This window comes from Rhipicephalus microplus, unplaced genomic scaffold, assembly GCF_043290135.1.
Source record: "Rhipicephalus microplus isolate Deutch F79 unplaced genomic scaffold, USDA_Rmic scaffold_38, whole genome shotgun sequence".
Classification (NCBI taxonomy): Eukaryota; Metazoa; Arthropoda; class Arachnida; order Ixodida; family Ixodidae; genus Rhipicephalus; species Rhipicephalus microplus.
The window spans coordinates 2,097,255-2,111,839 of NW_027464611.1; the positions used below are offsets into that span (position 1 = coordinate 2,097,255).

At 52.7% G+C, this 14,585-nt stretch overlaps 3 non-coding genes across 3 annotated transcripts; all 3 read left to right on the forward strand.

Moving 5' to 3' along the window:
• The first annotated feature begins 7,838 nt into the window (after window positions 1-7,838).
• Window positions 7,839-7,912, forward strand: TRNAK-CUU (transfer RNA lysine (anticodon CUU)). Its single transcript has one exon. It is a non-coding gene; the product is annotated as a tRNA-Lys (tRNA).
• Window positions 7,913-13,341: 5,429 nt separating this feature from the next.
• On the forward strand, window positions 13,342-13,415 carry TRNAK-CUU (transfer RNA lysine (anticodon CUU)). Its single transcript has one exon. It is a non-coding gene; the product is annotated as a tRNA-Lys (tRNA).
• Window positions 13,416-14,239: 824 nt separating this feature from the next.
• On the forward strand, window positions 14,240-14,313 carry TRNAK-CUU (transfer RNA lysine (anticodon CUU)). The gene has a single exon. It is a non-coding gene; the product is annotated as a tRNA-Lys (tRNA).
• The last annotated feature ends 272 nt before the right edge of the window (window positions 14,314-14,585 follow it).

Sequence of the window (14,585 nt, forward strand, 5' to 3'; positions counted from 1 at the left end):
TGTTAACCGAAAGGTTGGAGGTTCGAGCCGACCCGGTGGTGGTGCGACGCTTTTTTCTTTGGGCTGATAGCTCTGAAGAAATGTTCTGACGGTGGGGAGACTGGAGCACGACTGTCTCCGTGGCGCTGTCTGTTAACCGAAAGGTTGGAGGTTCGAGCCCACCCGCTGGTGGTGCGGCGCTCTTTTTTCTATAGGCAGAAAAAGCTATAGGCAGCTTTAAAGATATGCTCTGATGGTGGTGAGAGTGGAGCACGACTGTATCCGTGGCGCAATTGGCTAGCGCGATCGGCTGTTAACTGAAAGGTTGGAGGTTCGAGCCCTCCCGGGAGTGGTGTGTTGCTTTTTTTCTTTGGGCTGATAGCTTTGAAGATATGTTCTGATGGTGGTGAGAGTGAAACAGGACTGTCTCCGTTGCGCAATTGGCTAGCGCGATGGGCTGTTAACCGAAAGGTTGGAGTTTCCAGCCCTCCCGGGAGTGGTGTGTTGCTTTTTTTCTTTGCGCTGATAGCTTTGAAGATATGTTCTGATGGCGTTGAGAGTGGAGCAGGACTGTCTACGTGGCGCAATTTGGTAGCGCGTTCGGTCGTTAACCGAAAGGTTGGAGGTTCGAGCCCACCCGGTGGGGGTGCGGCGCTTTTTTTCTATGGCCTGATAGCTTTCAAGATATGTTCTAATGGTGGTGAGAGTGGAACAGGACTGTCTCCGTTGCGCAATTGGCTAGCGCGATCGGCTGTTAATCGAAAGGTTGGAGTTTCGAGCCCACCCGGTGGTGGTGCGGCGCTCTTTTTTCTATAGGCGGAAAAAGCTATAGGCAGCTTTGAAGATATGCTCTGATGGTGGTGAGAGTGGAGCACGACTGTCTCCGTGGCGCAATTGGCTAGCGCGATCGGCTGTTAACTGAAAGGTTGGAGGTTCGAGCCCTCCCGGGAGTGGTGTGTTGCTTTTTTTTCTTTGGGCTGATAGTTTGAAGATATGTTCTGATGGTGGTGAGAGTGGAGCAGGACAGTTTCCGTGGCGCAATTGGCTAGCGCGATCGGCTGTTAACCGAAAGGTTGGAGGTTCGAGCCCACCCAGTGGTGGTGCGACGCTTTTTTTCTTTGGGCTGATAGCTCTGAAGAAATGTTCTGACGGTGGGGAGACTGGAGCACGACTGTCTCCGTGGCGCAATTTGGTAGCGCGTTCGGTCGTTAACCGAAAGGTTGGAGGTTCGAGCCCACCCGGTGGTGGTGCGGCGCTTTTTTTCTATGGCCTGATAGCTTTGAAGATATGTTCTAATGGTGGTGAGAGTGTAACAGGACTGTCTCCGTGGCGAAATTGGCTAGCGCAATTGGCTAGCGCGATCGGCTGTTAATCGAAAGGTTGGAGTTTCGAGCTCGCCCGTTGAAGGTGCGGCGCTTTTTTTTGGGGCTGATAGCTTTGAAGATATGTTCTGATGGTGGTGAGAGTGGAGCAGGACTGTCTCCATTGCGCAATTGGCTAGCGCGATCGGCTGTTAACCGAAAGGTTGGAGTTTCGAGCCCTCCCGGGAGTGGTGTGTTGCTTTTTTCTTTGCGCTGATAGCTTTGAAGATATGTTCTGATGGTGGTGAGAGTGGAGCACGACTGTCTCCGTGGCGCGATCGGCTTGCGCGATCGTCTGTTAACTGAAAGGTTGGAGGTTCGAGCCCACCCGGTGGTGGTACGGCGCTTTTTTTTCTTTAGGCTGATAGCTTTGAAGATATGATCTGATGGTGGTGAGAGTGGAGCACGACTGTCTCCGTGGCGCAATTGGCTAGCGCGATCGGCTGTTAACTGAAAGGTTGGAGGTTCGGGCCCTCCGGGGAGTGGTGTGTTGCTTTTTTTTCTTTGCGCTGATAGCTTTAAAGATATGTTCTGATGGTGGTGAGAGTGGAGCACGACTATCTTCTGGGCGCAATTGGCTTGCGCGATCGGCTGTTAACCGAAATGTTGGAGGTTCGAGCCCACCCGGTGGTGGTGCGGCGCTTTTTTTTCTTTGGGCTGATAGCTTTGAATATATGTTCTGATGGTGGTGAGAGTGGAGCACGACTGTCTCCGTGGCGCAATTGGCTAGCGCGATCGGCTGTTGACCGAAAGGTTGGAGGTTCGAGCCCTCCGGGGAGTGGTGTGTTGCTTTTTTTTCTTTGCGCTGATAGCTTTGAAGATATGTTCTGATGGTGGTGAGAGTGGAGCACGACTGTCTTCTGGGCGCAATTGGCTTGCGCGATCGGCTGTTAACCGAAAGGTTGGAGGTTCGAGCCCACCCGGTGGTGGTGCGGCGCTTTTTTTTCTTTGGGCTGATAGCTTTGAAGATATGTTTTGATGGTGGTGAGAGTGGAGCACGACTGTCTCCATGGCGCCATTTGCTAGCCTGATTGGCTGTTGACCGAAAGGTTGGAGGTTCAAGCCCACCCGGTGTTGGTGCGACGCTTTTTTTCTTTGGGTTGATAGCTCTGAAGAAATGTTCTGACGGTTGGGAGAGTGGAGCACGACTGTCTCCGTGGCGCAATTGGCTAGCGCGATCGGCTGTTAACCGAAAGATTGGAGCTTCGAGCTCTCCCGGGAGTGGTGTGTTGCTTTTTTTTCTTTGGGCTGATAGCTTTGAAGATATGTTCTGATAATGGTGAGTGTGGAACAGGACTCTCTCCGTGGCGCAATTGGCTAGCGCGATCGGCTGTTAATCGAAAGGTTGGAGTTTTGAGCCCACCCGGTGGCGGTGCGGCGCTTTTTTTTGGGCTGATAGCTTTGAAGATATGTTCTGGTGGTGGTGAGAGTGGAGCAGGACTGTTTCCGTTGCGCAATTGGCTATCGCGATCGGCTGTTAACCGAAAGGTTGGAGTTTCGAGCCCTCCCGGGAGTGATGTGTTGCTTTTTTCTTTGCGCTGATAGCTTTGAAGATATGTTCTGATGGTGGTGAGAGAGGAGCACGACTGTCTCCGTGGCGCGATCGGCTAGCGCGATCGTATGTTAACCGAAAGGTTGGAGGTTCGAGCTCACCCGCTGGTGGTGCGGCGCTCTTTTTTCTATAGGCAGAAAAAGCTATAGGCAGCTTTAAAGATATGCTCTGATGGTGGTGAGAGTGTGGCACGACTGTCTCCGTGGCGCAATTGGCTAGCGCGATCGGCTGTTAACTGAAAGGATGGAGGTTCGAGCCCTCCCGGGAGTGGTGTGTTGCTTTTTTTTCTTTGGGCTGATAGCTTTGAAGATATGTTCTGATGGTGGTGAGAGTGGAACAGGACTGTCTCCGTTGCGCAATTGGCTAGCGCGATCGGCTGTTAACCGAAAGGTCGGAGTTTCCAGCCCTCCCGGGAGTGGTGTGTTGCTTTTTTCTTTGCGCTGATAGCTTTGGAGATATGTTCTGATGGTGTTGAGAGTGGAGCACGACTGTCTCCGTGGCGCGATCGGCTAGCGCGATCGTCTGTTAACCGAAAGGTTGGAGGCTCGAGCCCACGCGGTGGTGGTGCGGCGCTCTTTTTTCTTTAGGCAGAAAAAGCTATAGGCAGCTTTGAAGATATGCTCTGATGGTGGTGAGAGTGGAGCACGGCTGTCTCCGTGGCGCAATTGGCTAGCGCGATCGGCTGTTAACCGAAAGGTTATAGGTTCGAGCCCACCCGGTGGTGGTGCGACGCTTTTTTTCTTTGGGCTGATAGCTCTGAAGAAATGTTCTGACGGTGGGGAGAGTGGAGCAGGACTGTCTCCGTTGCGCAATTGGCTAGCGCGATCGGCTGTTAACCGAAAGGTTGGAGTTTCGAGCCCTCCCGGGAGTGGTGTGTTGCTTTTTTCTTTGCGCTGATAGCTTTGAAGATATGTTCTGATGGTGGTGAGAGTGGAGCACGACTGTCTCCGTGGCGCGATCGGCTAGCGCGATCGTCTGTTAACCGAAAAGTTGGAGGTTCGAGCCCACCCGGTGGTGGTGCGGCGCTTTTTTTCTTTAGGCTGATAGCTTTGAAGATATGCTCTGATGGTGGTGAGAGTGGAGCACGACTGTCTCCGTGGCGCAATTGGCTAGCGCCATCGGCTGTTAACTGAAAGGTTGGAGGTTCGAGCCCTCCGGGGAGTTGTGTGTTGCTTTTTTTTCTTGGGGCTGATAGCTTTGAAGATATGTTCTGATGGTGGTGAGAGTGGAGCAGGACTGTCTCCGGGGCGCAATTGGCTTGCGCGATCGGCTGTTAACCGAAAGGTTGGAGGTTCGAGCCCACCCGGTGGTGGTGCGGCGCTTTTTTTCTTTGGGCTGATAGCTCTGAAGATATGTTCTGATGGTAGTGAGAGTGGAGCACGACTGTCTCTGTGGCGCAATTGGCTAGCGCGATCGGCTGTTAACCGAAAGGCTGGAGGTTCGAGCCCTCCCAGGAGTGGTGTGTTGCTTTTTTTTCTTTGGGCTAATGACTTTGAAGATACGTTCTGATGGTGGTGAGAGTGGAGCAGGACTGTCTCCGTGGCGCAATTGGCTAGCGCGATCGGCTGTTAATCGAAAGGTTGGAGGTTCAAGCCCTCCCGGGAGGGGTGTATTGCTTTTTTTTCTTTGGGCTGATAGCTTTGAAGATATGTTCTGATGGTGGTGAGAGTGGAGCAGGACTGTCTCCGTGGCGCAATTTGGTAGCGCGTTCGGTCGTTAACCGAAAGGTTGGAGGTTCGAGCCCACCCGGTGGTGGTGCGGCGCTTTTTTTCTATGGCCTGATAGCTTTGAAGATATGTTCTAATGGTGGTGAGAGTGTAACAGGACTGTCTCCGTGGCGAAATTGGCTAGCGCAATTGGCTAGCGCGATCGGCTGTTAATCGAAAGGTTGGAGTTTCGAGCTCGCCCGTTGAAGGTGCGGCGCTTTTTTTTTGGGGCTGATAGCTTTGAAGATATGTTCTGATGGTGGTGAGAGTGGAGCAGGACTGTCTCCATTGCGCAATTGGCTAGCGCGATCGGCTGTTAACCGAAAGGTTGGAGTTTCGAGCCCTCCCGGGAGTGGTGTGTTGCTTTTTTCTTTGCGCTGATAGCTTTGAAGATATGTTCTGATGGTGGTGAGAGTGGAGCACGACTGTCTCCGTGGCGCGATCGGCTTGCGCGATCGTCTGTTAACTGAAAGGTTGGAGGTTCGAGCCCACCCGGTGGTGGTACGGCGCTTTTTTTTTCTTTAGGCTGATAGCTTTGAAGATATGCTCTGATGGTGGTGAGAGTGGAGCACGACTGTCTCCGTGGCGCAATTGGCTAGCGCGATCGGCTGTTAACTGAAAGGTTGGAGGTTCGGGCCCTCCGGGGAGTGGTGTGTTGCTTTTTTTTCTTTGCGCTGATAGCTTTAAAGATATGTTCTGATGGTGGTGAGAGTGGAGCACGACTGTCTTCTGGGCGCAATTGGCTTGCGCGATCGCCTGTTAACCGAAATGTTGGAGGTTCGAGCCCACCCGGTGGTGGTGCGGCGCTTTTTTTTTCTTTGGGCTGATAGCTTTGAATATATGTTCTGATGGTGGTGAGAGTGGAGCACGACTGTCTCCGTGGCGCAATTGGCTAGCGCGATCGGCTGTTGACCGAAAGGTTGGAGGTTCGAGCCCTCCGGGGAGTGGTGTGTTGCTTTTTTTTCTTTGCGCTGATAGCTTTGAAGATATGTTCTGATGGTGGTGAGAGTGGAGCACGACTGTCTTCTGGGCGCAATTGGCTTGCGCGATCGGCTGTTAACCGAAAGGTTGGAGGTTCGAGCCCACCCGGTGGTGGTGCGGCGCTTTTTTTTCTTTGGGCTGATAGCTTTGAAGATATGTTTTGATGGTGGTGAGAGTGGAGCACGACTGTCTCCATGGCGCCATTTGCTAGCCTGATTGGCTGTTGACCGAAAGGTTGGAGGTTCAAGCCCACCCGGTGTTGGTGCGACGCTTTTTTTCTTTGGGTTGATAGCTCTGAAGAAATGTTCTGACGGTTGGGAGAGTGGAGCACGACTGTCTCCGTGGCGCAATTGGCTAGCGCGATCGGCTGTTAACCGAAAGGTTATAGGTTCGAACCCACCCGGTGGTGGTGCGACGCTTTTTTTCTTTGGGCTGATAGCTCTGAAGAAATGTTCTGACGGTGGGGAGAGTGGAGCAGGACTGTCTCCGTTGCGCAATTGGCTAGCGCGATCGGCTGTTAACCGAAAGGTTGGAGTTTCGAGCCCTCCCGGGAGTGGTGTGTTGCTTTTTTCTTTGCGCTGATAGCTTTGAAGATATGTTCTGATGGTGGTGAGAGTGGAGCACGACTGTCTCCGTGGCGCGATCGGCTAGCGCGATCGTCTGTTAACCGAAAGGTTGGAGGTTCGAGCCCACCCGGTGGTGGTGCGGCGCTTTTTTTCTTTAGGCTGATAGCTTTGAAGATATGCTCTGATGGTGGTGAGAGTGGAGCACGACTGTCTCCGTGGCGCAATTGGCTAGCGCCATCGGCTGTTAACTGAAAGGTTGGAGGTTCGAGCCCTCCGGGGAGTTGTGTGTTGCTTTTTTTTCTTGGGGCTGATAGCTTTGAAGATATGTTCTGATGGTGGTGAGAGTGGAGCAGGACTGTCTCCGGGGCGCAATTGGCTTGCGCGATCGGCTGTTAACCGAAAGGTTGGAGGTTCGAGCCCACCCGGTGGTGGTGCGGCGCTTTTTTTCTTTGGGCTGATAGCTCTGAAGATATGTTCTGATGGTAGTGAGAGTGGAGCACGACTGTCTCTGTGGCGCAATTGGCTAGCGCGATCGGCTGTTAACCGAAAGGCTGGAGGTTCGAGCCCTCCCAGGAGTGGTGTGTTGCTTTTTTTTCTTTGGGCTAATGACTTTGAAGATACGTTCTGATGGTGGTGAGAGTGGAGCAGGACTGTCTCCGTGGCGCAATTGGCTAGCGCGATCGGCTGTTAATCGAAAGGTTGGAGGTTCAAGCCCTCCCGGGAGGGGTGTATTGCTTTTTTTTCTTTGGGCTGATAGCTTTGAAGATATGTTCTGATGGTGGTGAGAGTGGAGCAGGACTGTCTCCGTGGCGCAATTGGGTAGTGCGTTCGGTCGTTAACCGAAAGGTTGGAGGTTCGAGCCCACCCGGTGGTGGTGCGGAGCTTTTTTTCTATGGCCTTATAGCTTTGAAGATATGTTCTAATGGTGGTGAGAGTGGAACAGGACTGTCTTCGTGGCGAAATTGGCTAGCGCAATTGGCTAGCGCGATCGGCTGTTAATCGAAAGGTTGGAGTGTCGAGCCCACCCAGTGGTGGTGCGGCGCTTTTTTTGGGGCTGATAGCTTTGAAGATATGTTCTGATGATTGTGAGAGTGGAGCAGGACTTTCTCTATTGCGCAATTGTCTAGCGCGATCGGCTGTTAACCGAAAGGTTGGAGTTTCGAGCCCGCCCGGGAGTGGTGTGTTGCTTTTTTCTTTGCGCTGATAGCTTTGAAGATATGTTCTGATGGTGGTGAGAGTGGAGCACGACTGTCTCCGTGGCGCGATCGGCTTGCGCGATCGTCTGTTAACTGAAAGGTTGGAAGTTCGAGCCCACCCGGTGGGGTTGCGGCGCTTTTTTTTCTTTAGGCTGATAGCTTTGAAGATATGCTCTGATGGTGGTGAGAGTGGAGCACGACTGTCTCCGTGGCGCAATTGGCTAGCGCGATCGGCTGTTAACTGAAAGTTTGGAGGTTCGAGCCCTCCGGGGAGTGGTGTGTCCCTTTTTTTCTTTGGGCTGATAGCTTTGAAGATATGTTCTGATGGTGGTGAGAGTGGAGCACGACTGTCTCCATGGCGCGATCGGCTAGCGCGATCGTCTGTTAACTGAAAGGTTGGAGGTTCGAGCCCTCCCGGGAGTGGTGTGTTGCTTTTTTTTCTTTGGGCTGATAGCTTTGAAGATATGTTCTGATGGTGGTGAGAGTGGAGCAGGACTGTTTCCGTGGCGCAATTGGCTAGCGCGATCGGCTCTTAACTGAAAGGTTGGAGGTTCGAGCCCTCCCGGGAATGGTGTGTTGCTTTTTTTTCTTTGGGCTGATAGCTTTGAAGATATGTTCTGATGGTGGTGAGAGTGGAGCAGGACTGTTTCCGTGGCGCAATTGGCTAGCGCGATCGGCTATTAACCGAAAGGTTGGAGGTTCGAGCCGACCCGGTGGTGGTGCGACGCTTTTTTTCTTTGGGCTGATAGCTCTGAAGAAATGTTCTGACGGTGGGGAGACTGGAGCACGACTGTCTCCGTGGCGCAATTGGCTAGCGCGATCGTCTGTTAACCGAAAGGTTGGAGGTTCGAGCCCACCCGCTGGTGGTGCGGCGCTCTTTTTTCTATAGGCAGAAAAAGCTATAGGCAGCTTTAAAGATATGCTCTGATGGTGGTGAGAGTGGAGCACGACTGTATCCGTGGCGCAATTGGCTAGCGCGATCGGCTGTTAACTGAAAGGTTGGAGGTTCGAGCCCTCCCGGGAGTGGTGTGTTGCTTTTTTTCTTTGGGCTGATAGCTTTGAAGATATGTTCTGATGGTGGTGAGAGTGAAACAGGACTGTCTCCGTTGCGCAATTGGCTAGCGCGATCGGCTGTTAACCGAAAGGTTGGAGTTTCCAGCCCTCCTGGGAGTGGTGTGTTGCTTTTTTTCTTTGCGCTGATAGCTTCGAAGACATGTTCTGATGGCGTTGAGAGTGGAGCAGGACTGTCTACGTGGCGCAATTTGGTAGCGCGTTCGGTCGTTAACCGAAAGGTTGGAGGTTCGAGCCCACCAGGTGGGGGTGCGGCGCTTTTTTTCTATGGCCTGATAGCTTTCAAGATATGTTCTAATGGTGGTGAGAGTGGAACAGGACTGTCTCCGTTGCGCAATTGGCTAGCGCCATCGGCTGTTAATCGAAAGGTTGGAGTTTCGAGCCCACCCGGTGGTGGTGCGGCGCTCTTTTTTCTATAGGCGGAAAAAGCTATAGGCAGCTTTGAAGATATGCTCTGATGGTGGTGAGAGTGGAGCACGACTGTCTCCGTGGCGCAATTGGCTAGCGCGATCGGCTGTTAACTGAAAGGTTGGAGGTTCGAGCCCTCCCGGGAGTGGTGTGTTGCTTTTTTTTCTTTGGGCTGATAGTTTGAAGATATGTTCTGATGGTGGTGAGAGTGGAGCAGGACAGTTTCCGTGGCGCAATTGGCTAGCGCGATCGGCTGTTAACCGAAAGGTTGGAGGTTCGAGCCCACCCAGTGGTGGTGCGACGCTTTTTTTCTTTGGGCTGATAGCTCTGAAGAAATGTTCTGACGGTGGGGAGACTGGAGCACGACTGTCTCCGTGGCGCAATTTGGTAGCGCGTTCGGTCGTTAACCGAAAGGTTGGAGGTTCGAGCCCACCCGGTGGTGGTGCGGCGCTTTTTTTCTATGGCCTGATAGCTTTGAAGATATGTTATAATGGTGGTGAGAGTGTAACAGGACTGTCTCCGTGGCGAAATTGGCTAGCGCAATTGGCTAGCGCGATCGGCTGTTAATCGAAAGGTTGGAGTTTCGAGCTCGCCCGTTGAAGGTGCGGCGCTTTTTTTTGGGGCTGATAGCTTTGAAGATATGTTCTGATGGTGGTGAGAGTGGAGCAGGACTGTCTCCATTGCGCAATTGGCTAGCGCGATCGGCTGTTAACCGAAAGGTTGGAGTTTCGAGCCCTCCCGGGAGTGGTGTGTTGCTTTTTTCTTTGCGCTGATAGCTTTGAAGATATGTTCTGATGGTGGTGAGAGTGGAGCACGACTGTCTCCGTGGCGCGATCGGCTTGCGCGATCGTCTGTTAACTGAAAGGTTGGAGGTTTGAGCCCACCCGGTGGTGGTACGGCGCTTTTTTTTCTTTAGGCTGATAGCTTTGAAGATATGCTCTGATGGTGGTGAGAGTGGAGCACGACTGTCTCCGTGGCGCAATTGGCTAGCGCGATCGGCTGTTAACTGAAAGGTTGGAGGTTCGAGCCCTCCGGGGAGTGGTGTGTTGCTTTTTTTTCTTTGCGCTGATAGCTTTAAAGATATGTTCTGATGGTGGTGAGAGTGGAGCACGACTGTCTTCTGGGCGCAATTGGCTTGCGCGATCGGCTGTTGACCGAAAGGTTGGAGGTTCGAGACCTCCGGGGAGTGGTGTGTTGCTTGTTTTTCTTTGCGCTGATAGCTTTGAAGATATGTTCTGATGGTGGTGAGAGTGGAGCACGACTGTCTTCTGGGCGCAATTGGCTTGCGCGATCGGCTGTTAACCGAAAGGTTGGAGGTTCGAGCCCACCCGGTGGTGGTGCGGCGCTTTTTTTTCTTTGGGCTGATAGCTTTGAAGATATGTTTTGATGGTGGTGAGAGTGGAGCACGACTGTCTCCATGGCGCCATTTGCTAGCCTGATTGGCTGTTGACCGAAAGGTTGGAGGTTCAAGCCCACCCGGTGTTGGTGCGACGCTTTTTTTCTTTGGGTTGATAGCTCTGAAGAAATGTTCTGACGGTTGGGAGAGTGGAGCACGACTGTCTCCGTGGCGCAATTGGCTAGCGCGATCGGCTGTTAACCGAAAGATTGGAGCTTCGAGCTCTCCCGGGAGTGGTGTGTTGCTTTTTTTTCTTTGGGCTGATAGCTTTGAAGATATGTTCTGATGGTGGTGAGTGTGGAACAGGACTGTCTCCGTGGCGCAATTGGCTAGCGCGATCGGCTGTTAATCGAAAGGTTGGAGTTTTGAGCCCACCCGGTGGCGGTGCGGCGCTTTTTTTTGGGCTGATAGCTTTGAAGATATGTTCTGGTGGTGGTGAGAGTGGAGCAGGACTGTTTCCGTTGCGCAATTGGCTATCGCGATCGGCTGTTAACCGAAAGGTTGGAGTTTCGAGCCCTCCCGGGAGTGATGTGTTGCTTTTTTCTTTGCGCTGATAGCTTTGAAGATATGTTCTGATGGTGGTGAGAGAGGAGCACGACTGTCTCCGTGGCGCGATCGGCTACCGCGATCGTCTGTTAACCGAAAGGTTGGAGGTTCGAGCTCACCCGCTGGTGGTGCGGCGCTCTTTTTTCTATAGGCAGAAAAAGCTATAGGCAGCTTTAAAGATATGCTCTGATGGTGGTGAGAGTGTGGCACGACTGTCTCCGTGGCGCAATTGGCTAGCGCGATCGGCTGTTAACTGAAAGGATGGAGGTTCGAGCCCTCTCGGGAGTGGTGTGTTGCTTTTTTTCTTTGGGCTGATAGCTTTGAAGATATGTTCTGATGGTGGTGAGAGTGGAACAGGACTGTCTCCGTTGCGCAATTGGCTAGCGCGATCGGCTGTTAACCGAAAGGTTGGAGTTTCCAGCCCTCCCGGGAGTGGTGTGTTGCTTTTTTCTTTGCGCTGATAGCTTTGGAGCTATGTTCTGATGGTGTTGAGAGTGGAGCACGACTGTCTCCGTGGCGCGATCGGCTAGCGCGATCGTCTGTTAACCGAAAGGTTGGAGGCTCGAGCCCACGCGGTGGTGGTGCGGCGCTCTTTTTTCTTTAGGCAGAAAAAGCTATAGGCAGCTTTGAAGATATGCTCTGATGGTGGTGAGAGTGGAGCACGGCTGTCTCCGTGGCGCAATTGGCTAGCGCGATCGGCTGTTAACCGAAAGGTTGTAGGTTCGAGCCCACCCGGTGGTGGTGCGACGCTTTTTTTCTTTGGGCTGATAGCTCTGAAGAAATGTTCTGACGGTGGGGAGAGTGGAGCAGGACTGTCTCCGTTGCGCAATTGGCTAGCGCGATCGGCTGTTAACCGAAAGATTGGAGTTTCGAGCCCTCCCGGGAGTGGTGTGTTGCTTTTTTCTTTGCGCTGATAGCTTTGAAGATATGTTCTGATGGTGGTGAGAGTGGAGCACGACTGTCTCCGTGGCGCGATCGTCTGTTAACCGAAAGGTTGGAGGTTCGAGCCCACCCGGTGGTGGTGCGGCGCTTTTTTTCTTTAGGCTGATAGCTTTGAAGATATGCTCTGATGGTGGTGAGAGTGGAGCACGACTGTCTCCGTGGCGCAATTGGCTAGCGCCATCGGCTGTTAACTGAAAGGTTGGAGGTTCGAGCCCTCCGGGGAGTTGTGTGTTGCTTTTTTTTCTTGGGGCTGATAGCTTTGAAGATATGTTCTGTTGGTGGTGAGAGTGGAGCAGGACTGTCTCCGGGGCGCAATTGGCTTGCGCGATCGGCTGTTAACCGAAAGGTTGGAGGTTCGAGCCCACCCGGTGGTGGTGCGGCGCTTTTTTTCTTTGGGCTGATAGCTCTGAAGATGTGTTCTGATGGTAGTGAGAGTGGAGCACGACTGTCTCTGTGGCGCAATTGGCTAGCGCGATCGGCTGTTAACCGAAAGGCTGGAGGTTCGAGCCCTCCCAGGAGTGGTGTGTTGCTTTTTTTTCTTTGGGCTAATGACTTTGAAGATACGTTCTGATGGTGGTGAGAGAGGAGCAGGACTGTCTCCGTGGCGCAATTGGCTAGCGCGATCGGCTGTTAATCGAAAGGTTGGAGGTTCAAGCCCTCCCGGGAGGGGTGTATTGCTTTTTTTTCTTTGGGCTGATAGCTTTGAAGATATGTTCTGATGGTGGTGAGAGTGGAGCAGGACTGTCTCCGTGGCGCAATTGGGTAGTGCGTTCGGTCGTTAACCGAAAGGTTGGAGGTTCGAGCCCACCCGGTGGTGGTGCGGCGCTTTTTTTCTATGGCCTTATAGCTTTGAAGATATGTTCTAATGGTGGTGAGAGTGGAACAGGACTGTCTTCGTGGCGAAATTGGCTAGCGCAATTGGCTAGCGCGATCGGCTGTTAATCGAAAGGTTGGAGTTTCGAGCCCACCCAGTGGTGGTGCGGCGCTTTTTTTGGGGCTGATAGCTTTGAAGATATGTTCTGATGATTGTGAGAGTGGAGCAGGACTTTCTCTATTGCGCAATTGTCTAGCGCGATCGGCTGTTAACCGAAAGGTTGGAGTTTCGAGCCCGCCCGGGAGTGGTGTGTTGCTTTTTTCTTTGCGCTGATAGCTTTGAAGATATGTTCTGATGGTGGTGAGAGTGGAGCACGACTGTCTCCGTGGCGCGATCGGCTTGCGCGATCGTCTGTTAACTGAAAGGTTGGAGGTTCGAGCCCACCCGGTGGGGTTGCGGCGCTTTTTTTTCTTTAGGCTGATAGCTTTGAAGATATGCTCTGATGGTGGTGAGAGTGGAGCACGACTGTCTCCGTGGCGCAATTGGCTAGCGCGATCGGCTGTTAACTGAAAGTTTGGAGGTTCGAGCCCTCCGGGGAGTGGTGTGTTCCTTTTTTTTCTTTGGGCTGATAGCTTTGAAGATATGTTCTGATGGTGGTGAGAGTGCAGCACGACTGTCTCCATGGCGCGATCGGCTAGCGCGATCGTCTGTTAACTGAAAGGTTGGAGGTTCGAGCCCTCCCGGGAGTGGTGTGTTGCTTTTTTTTCTTTGGGCTGATAGCTTTGAAGATATGTTCTGATGGTGGTGAGAGTGGAGCAGGACTGTTTCCGTGGCGCAATTGGCTAGCGCGATCGGCTCTTAACTGAAAGGTTGGAGGTTCGAGCCCTCCCGGGAATGGTGTGTTGCTTTTTTTTCTTTGGGCTGATAGCTTTGAAGATATGTTCTGATGGTGGTGAGAGTGGAGCAGGACTGTTTCCGTGGCGCAATTGGCTAGCGCGATCGGCTATTAACCGAAAGGTTGGAGGTTCGAGCCGACCCGGTGGTGGTGCGACGCTTTTTTTCTTTGGGCTGATAGCTCTGAAGAAATGTTCTGACGGTGGGGAGACTGGAGCACGACTGTCTCCGTGGCGCAATTGGCTAGCGCGATCGTCTGTTAACCGAAAGGTTGGAGGTTCGAGCCCACCCGCTTGTGGTGCGGCGCTCTTTTTTCTATAGGCAGAAAAAGCTATAGGCAGCTTTAAAGATATGCTCTGATGGTGGTGAGAGTGGAGCACGACTGTCTCCGTGGCGCAATTGGCTAGCGCGATCGGCAGTTAACTGAAAGGTTGGAGGTTCGAGCCCTCCCGGGAGTGGTGTGTTGCTTTTTTTCTTTGGGCTGATAGCTTTGAAGATATGTTCTGATGGTGGTGAGAGTGGAACAGGACTGTCTCCGTGGCGCAATTGGCTAGCGCGATCGGCTGTTAACTGAAAGTTTGGAGGTTCGAGCCCTCCGGGGAGTGGTGTGTTCCTTTTTTTTCTTTGGGCTGATAGCTTTGAAGATATGTTCTGATGGTGGTGAGAGTGGAGCACGACTGTCTCCATGGCGCGATCGGCTAGCGCGATCGTCTGTTAACTGAAAGGTTGGAGGTTCGAGCCCTCCCGGGAGTGGTGTGTTGCTTTTTTTTCTTTGGGCTGATAGCTTTGAAGATATGTTCTGATGGTGGTGAGAGTGGAGCAGGACTGTTTCCGTGGCGCAATTGGCTAGCGCGATCGGCTCTTAACTGAAAGGTTGGAGGTTCGAGCCCTCCCGGGAATGGTGTGTTGCTTTTTTTTCTTTGGGCTGATAGCTTTGAAGATATGTTCTGATGGTGGTGAGAGTGGAGCAGGACTGTTTCCGTGGCGCAATTGGCTAGCGCGATCGGCTATTAACCGAAAGGTTGGAGGTTCGAGCCGACCCGGTGGTGGTGCGACGCTTTTTTTCTTTGAGCTGATAGCTCTGAAGAAATGTTCTGACGGTGGGGAGACTGGAGCACGACTGTCTCCGTGGCGCAATTGGCTAGCGCGATCGTCTGTTAACCGAAAGGTTGG